Source organism: Panthera uncia (assembly GCF_023721935.1).
Source record: "Panthera uncia isolate 11264 chromosome B3 unlocalized genomic scaffold, Puncia_PCG_1.0 HiC_scaffold_1, whole genome shotgun sequence".
Lineage (NCBI taxonomy): Eukaryota > Metazoa > Chordata > Mammalia > Carnivora > Felidae > Panthera > Panthera uncia.
Window position 1 is genome coordinate 60,400,728 of NW_026057582.1, and position 7,092 is coordinate 60,407,819.

The following is a 7,092-nucleotide window of genomic DNA, read 5'->3' on the forward strand; positions in this document are numbered from 1 at the left end:
TTTAAGTTTTGTATTTTCACAATGCAAGTGCAAAAGAACCATAAGTAATGATAAACTAGAACCTAATAGAACTGTATTTGAAATCTAGAGTTACTATTTACAAGATGGATATGTTCCAGGTTTGTGCCTGGCAAGTGATGAGCAGGTGGTCACATTCAACTGATCTATATCTATCTACCTTTAAAATATGTGTGTGTGTGTGTGTGTGTATACATCTTCAAAGCCAAAATATATGGAATAAAAATTGTGTTTATCATGCTTAAATTCTTATTAAAGTTTCTAATTGAACTACCCCTTTATACTTCATAAATTATTAATAAAATGACTTAAATACATATTATAATTATTTTATCTTAAAGATTCACTGGACCCAGATGGTAAATGGCAATGACTATTTTTCCTGGTATATTAAAAGTTAAGATGCAGTTTTAAAATCTGAAGATCTTTGTAAAATTCACATATGCCTAATATTAATTTTTTATAACAATACCAAAGTAAAAAAAAATCATATACATAAGCAAGCTAAAATTAGTTTCAAATATTTAATTTTTAAAAATGGTTCTAAGAAATTTAAAGACATGTGAGGTCATCTCCCTACACACTTCCTCTAGGAAACTTTAGTCAAAAGGAATGAATAAAAATGTGAGAAAAATCCCTGGATTACAAAATGTTCACATGCTTCTGCTTTTTAAGAAAGTAAAAATTTAAGTAGCTGGCAAACTGCTTTCCCTGTGTAAAAAGTTGGGATCGTTTCAAAAACAAACCATCCTTATAGGACAAAATGCTTCAAATGTTCTTACTTGCCTCTTATAACTTGTAGCTCTTGGTAAGCACAAAACTGTCTGAGGAATTTATTACCATGACTACTATTTTCTTTAGCCCATTTAGACTATTTTCATAGTCTTTAAATGGCCTTTCTAGGATGACCTTTTTCTACACTACTATGAAATAGAATACAAATTTTTTCCAAGTTATCTCAAAATTAAAAGCTTGAATACTGATATAACTTTAGATTATCAAACAGGGTTAATAATAGATTTTGCCATGTGAAATTAGTTTCTTAAAAGTATGAACTATTAGGACACCTGGGTGCCTCAATCGGTTGAGCTCAGGTCATGATTTCATGGCGGATGTGGGATTGGTCCCTGAGTCAGGCTCTGCGCTGGGTGTGGAGCCCGCTTGAGATTCTCAATCTCTCTCTCTCTCTGCCCCTCTCCTGCTTGCTCTCTTTAAAAATAAATAAATAAAAATAAAAGTATGAACTATTTCAAACATATAAGAGTACAGACAATAATATATCAGACAACTGTTAATAGATGTTAACACTTGCCATATATATTTCAAGTTTTTATTTTTAAAGGAAAAGACCAAGTACAGATATAGCAAAACCCAGTTGCTCCTCCCTCCCTTTCCTCCTCCCTCCCCACCCCTCTCTGTCTCTTTCCTCAGAGGGAACCTATATCCTAAAGTTCCTATGAATCATTCCTTTGCATTTTTTTACTATTTTTTTAATATATTAACATTAATCGTATCATGCTTGGTACTCGCTACTTTTCACTGAACATTGTTTTTGAGTTTTACCACATTGATCTTTATAGCTATGCTTTATCTATTTTAACTGCTATTTAACATTTCAAATGTATAAATAAATCATGTCCTTCATTTGAGGGACCTCACGAGGGACACCTAAAATTGTTTCTACTCTTTTTATTTCTTGCATGGTACCCTGAACTATGCGAGGCAGACTCTGGATTGGTAGGTTTTCCAGGCACATAGCTTCCAACCTTGGAAAACAAGCCACCCCAGAGATTTACTAGAATGTTATTTTGAAAAAGGGATGTTGGGGGGGGGGGGATAGGCTAAATGGGTAAGGGGCATTAAGGAATCTACTCCTGAAATCATTGTTTCACTATATGCTAACTAATTTGGATGTAAATTTTTAAAAAATAAAAAATAAAATTTAAAAAAAAGGATGCAAATTACTTATAAATAAAAATCTTACTGACAGAGCTAGATATATACCTAGTGGTAGGTGGAAAAGTATAACCAAGCATAAAACGTATGTTCATTTTTAACTGTGACAATTCTGTTTCTTTCCTGTATCTCAGCTGATTTAAACATTTAGGGCTTAATAGCATGGGAAGTATGCTTTGAAATTCACTATTGCTAAAGAACTTTAGCCTTCGTGTGGCAGCCTATTAAATAGCTGCTATTCACTGCCTTTTTCTTTTTTCCTTGCTCTTGGAATTCTGATCTCAATAGAAAGACAAGCATAGATGAACTCTCATGCCAACTAACAAATCTGGAGAAAAAAATATGACTGATGCTTGAAAAGTTCTGGTCTCTGACCTTTATTTGCCTTTATAAGGTAAAGTTAGAAAAAGGGAATTGAAAGGGCATTCTGTTAACCTTAGTCTGTTGCCTGAAACTATCAGTTCAATGTACCATCATGGTAAAAACCACAACAAAAAAAGAATTATGGAAAATTTATTTATTCATTTAAAATCTATTGAATAACAAGTACTATAATGGGGCTGGGTATATGTTGATACATAAAACAGATGGAATCTGCCCTCAAGCCTTAACCAGTGTATGCCCTTATCCACAGCAGTGACAACAGCCCCAGTCGCTCCTTTTCAACAAAACCAGGAACAACTGGAAATGCCCAAGAAGCACAACTAACATAATCAAGAGAATGTATGAATGAAAATAACCAGAAAAGCTAATAAACAAGCTATTAGAGTTTGTGTATCCACTATACTACTTTTGTATACAAATTACAGAAAACTTCTACTTAACTGGCTTGAACAATAAGAGGGTTTATTATCACACATAAAAAAAAAGTCCAAGGCTGGTTAATTCACTAGTTCAGTAACTGTCACTGAAGACCCAGATTTTTCCCATCTTTCTGTTATCACCTCCAAGCTTTCATGATGGCAAGATGGCTGCCACACTTCCAAGTGTCACATCTGCTATAGGACAGCAGAAGCAGCAATGTGGGACAATGTCAGCATTTCTTCCAGGTGTCTCTTTTCTTATGAGACATCCTCTTACATCTCATTGGCCAGAACTGTATTACATGTGCCTTCCTAAACCAATCACTGGCAAGAGGAATTACATTTCCATACCTGGCTTAGACTACCTTAGTTCAATTAAAAATATTGAGCACCCACATGCCAAATGTTTTCTCCTTTTAACTGAAAAAACAAATACAAACAAACCAAATAGAGGACAAGTATTGTGCATAGCTCAGGAATATGCAGACAGTGAAACAGATGTGAAATTTAAATCTCTGTGTTAATAAATTGATCGACTAATTTGTTTCTAATGTTTCCATCTGACTACACTAGCTATCTGCTACTGGGAGACAAAATCAATGTTGGGAGGTGCCTATTCCCCCAATAAAAGTCTTCTGATGATTCCTGGCTCTCAGCAAAATAACTACCAATCTGAAATTTCAAATGGGAAATATAATAGAAATTAGTCATCACTCAATATTCAAACTCGTGCTCATCTCAATGAAATACCATTACTGAAAGAACACTATCTTCTTTCAAGAAACACAAGTACATCCCTGACTGTTTTATATTTTGCCAATAGTCAAATTTAATGTTTTGTGTTGATGATTAGGAGGAATTCTTCTTGGATTAAATAATACTGGTGACAATAGGGAAATAATCCCTTGAATTTGTAGAGTACTTTATGCTTTCAAAGTGCTTTCTCATATGTTAATCTGAATTATATCTCATTCTTACTCTAGGAAGGGGTAAACAGCTGCACTGAATCCTCATTTTTTAAATGTGAGAACTGGGACATGTCAAAAGTTAAAAGATTTGCCCAAAGACTTCACAGCTAAGTAGTTAAATAATCAGGATTAAAACCAAATTACTTCATTCCTAATCCAATGCTTTTGGAGCTATTTAACAAACTCTTAGGTAACTTAAAATTATTTGATGCTGTAAAAACCTATTTTAAAAACTGTTTAAAAAGTTAGAATCTCTCTTGTGAGTACATTATAACATCTTCTTTTAGATCTTATCTTCTCCAACCCAGACCCAGTTGTTAGATCCCTGAAATCTAAGGCTCTTAGATGTATGTTCCTTTTTTCAAATGTTCCTATCACCTCTCCTATTAGAAACTGCCACATATTTCATATAAACTGAAAATCCAAGAAGCCTGGACACTTGTGTGACTTTAAATTCTATTTATACCCTGATTCTGAAAGAGCCAAAGTCAAACTCAAAACAAATGAGTTTACAAAGAGAAAAAAAAAAAAAAAAAGACAGAAAGAAAGAATAAGATTACCCAGAATGAGACCCTCAATGACAAACTTGAGAAAAATCTCACTAGAAGGGACCTTAAAAGGGAACTTGTGTAGGAAAAATAATTCTTCTTACTTTCCTGAATTTCAGGAGAATTAAAAAACGAAGAAATATTTTAAATCTGTCACTCTTACCTCAATCTTTGAAAAGTGGCAGGTGATAGGGAACCAAACAAAGCAACAGGCTTAAAGAAAGGTATTTTCTCACTAAAACTAGAAGGAGCAAAAATTTCCCCAAAAGGACTGTGACAAGCCATTTCTCTTTGGGAATGTTGATCTAAATGGAGATTGTGGAGTGCACAAAATATTTATCTCCTCTCCTGACCACATTTCTATATCCAGTGGTCCACTTGAAGTCACTGCTCAGATGTCTTGAGTTTTATCAAACTTATCACTTCCTAAAGTAGACTCCTGATACTGTCCTCTGGCCTGCTCTACTTCTATCTTTCCAATCTCAGTGGATAGCAGCTCCCTTCTTTTCAGGCCCTCAGACTGAAACCTACCTTTCCGGGGTGCCTGGGTGGCTCAGGTCATGATCTCACAGGTGGTGAGTCTCAGCCCTGCATCTGGCCCTGTGCTGACAGCTCAGAGCCCGGAGCCTGCTTGGGATTGTGTCTCCTCTCTGCTCCTCCCCTACCACTGTCTCTCAAAAATAAATAAATGTTACCAAAAAATTAAAATAAAAGAAAACTACCTTTCATCCTTTAACTCCTATCTTTCAAATATTCGGTTTGTTAGGAAATTCTGTTGTCTCTTCAAAATATATTCAAAATCCGACGATTTCTCTTTACTACTTCCTATCACCTCAGTTTGAGCCACCATTGTAGTATTCTCCTAGATTACTGCAAAATCCTCCTGGGGTCTCCCTGCTTCTGCCCTTGTCCCTCTGTTCTCTATTTTCAGCACAGCAGCCAGAGTAATCCTTTAAAATAATAAGTCATAAGTCAGTGTGCCTGGGGGGCTCAGTTGGCTAAGCGTCATACTCTTGATTTTGGCTAATGTCATGATCTCACAGTTCGTGGGTTTGAGTCCCACATGGGCTCTGAGTTGATGGTGTAGAGCCTGCTTGGGATTCTCTCTCTACCCCTCCCACACTCACACTCTCTGTCTCTCAAAATAAATAAACATCTAAAAACGAGAGAGAGGAGAGAGAGAGAGAAATAAGAAGTCAGTTCATGTCCCTTCTTTGCTGATGTGGATCTTTACATAGTTCACTCAAGAGAGGTAACAAAATCTGTCCAAAGGCCTACAAGCCCTCCATGTTCTGCCTGGCCCCTTCTTTCTCATCTCCTCATTACTCCTCAGCCTCTTGCTGCTGGGAATGCACCTGCCATACTCCCACCTCTCGGCATGGTACACTCTTCCCCTAGACTGCTGTCTCACATCCCCTTCAGATCTTTGCTCAAATCTCACTCTTAATGTGGGGGTAGGACTGGAGGGGATATGTGTGCCAGAAAAACTATAAGGTACAAGTAAAATTTGAATTTCAGATAAGCAATGAATAGCATCTTAGTTTAAGTATGTCCCAAATACTGAATGGGACACATGTATATTTTAAAAATTATTCATCGTTTATCTCAAATTTGCATTTAATTGGACATCCTGTTTTTTGTTTTTGTTTTCTAAAACTGGCAATCCTACCATGGGTTCTACCCTGATCTAAATATATCATGTCTTCCCTCTACCCCCAGACTTCAGATACCATCTCACCTGCTTTATTTTTTTTTCTTTCTTCACAGCACTCAGTTTCCTCTAACCAAGCACATAATTTAGTTAAATAGCACATTTACTGTCTGTATCCCTCCTCTGGAAAACTTTTCCATGTAAGAAATTCCAAGATAAAAGGAAAATTTAACTTGTGGTTAAAGAATTTCATTTTTCAGCATATTTCTTTTCCACTGTTTTGAAGAGTTGAAAGTTTTTCATGAAAACAGGGAAACTAGGCACTTCTCTCTCTCCACTCTTACTATTCTTACATATCTAATACATATGCACATGTTAATGTAACTGATTTCCATTTAAAACTAACCATTTGCTACAACTGTAGAACTTTGCCCTCCAAAAAATACACGAGATACATAACACGAGACAAAATAAAAAATTACCATGTTGGGGGGGGGATTACCTTTAACAGAAGACCATCTGTTGAATTCTATAGTTCGACAAAAGGTATAGAATATGTAACCACTTTGTTGATCCATTCATTTATGTATTCATTCAACACACTGTCCTTGTTTAGCCACCTTGTGCAGAGCACTGTGTCTGGCATGGGGCGGGGGGAGAGTGGAAGTGATATCCTTGAGAGGGAAGAAGCACCCAAGTCCAAAGGGCCTGGTAAATCAGCTTAAAGAGCCAGTGGGAGGATCAGGGGGATGGCCCCATCAGACGTGCACATTAGAAAAATTATTCCAGCTTCTGGCTGCACTGTGGAGAAGAGATTACTATGCTTAGGTACATTACACTTGATTAAGAACTTATTATTATAAACAGGGTCTTAACCTTAACCTCTGGGCCTCAAAGTAAAAATTTCAGAAAAGGGCCCCCTTTGAAGAAACCACAGATCTGTTTTAAGTATCTTATTATGTTCTGTTTAAATGTAGTTTTTAAAATTACTATATGTATAGCAAACATCTGCAATTTCATTCAATTCTGTGAATTTCTACTAATGAATGGAGAAAAAGGAAGAGCTGGTATGAACTAACAATTGTGAGTACTTCCTCAAAACACACAAAGGATGAAGGCCTTCTCGTGCATTATTTCATTTAATCTTT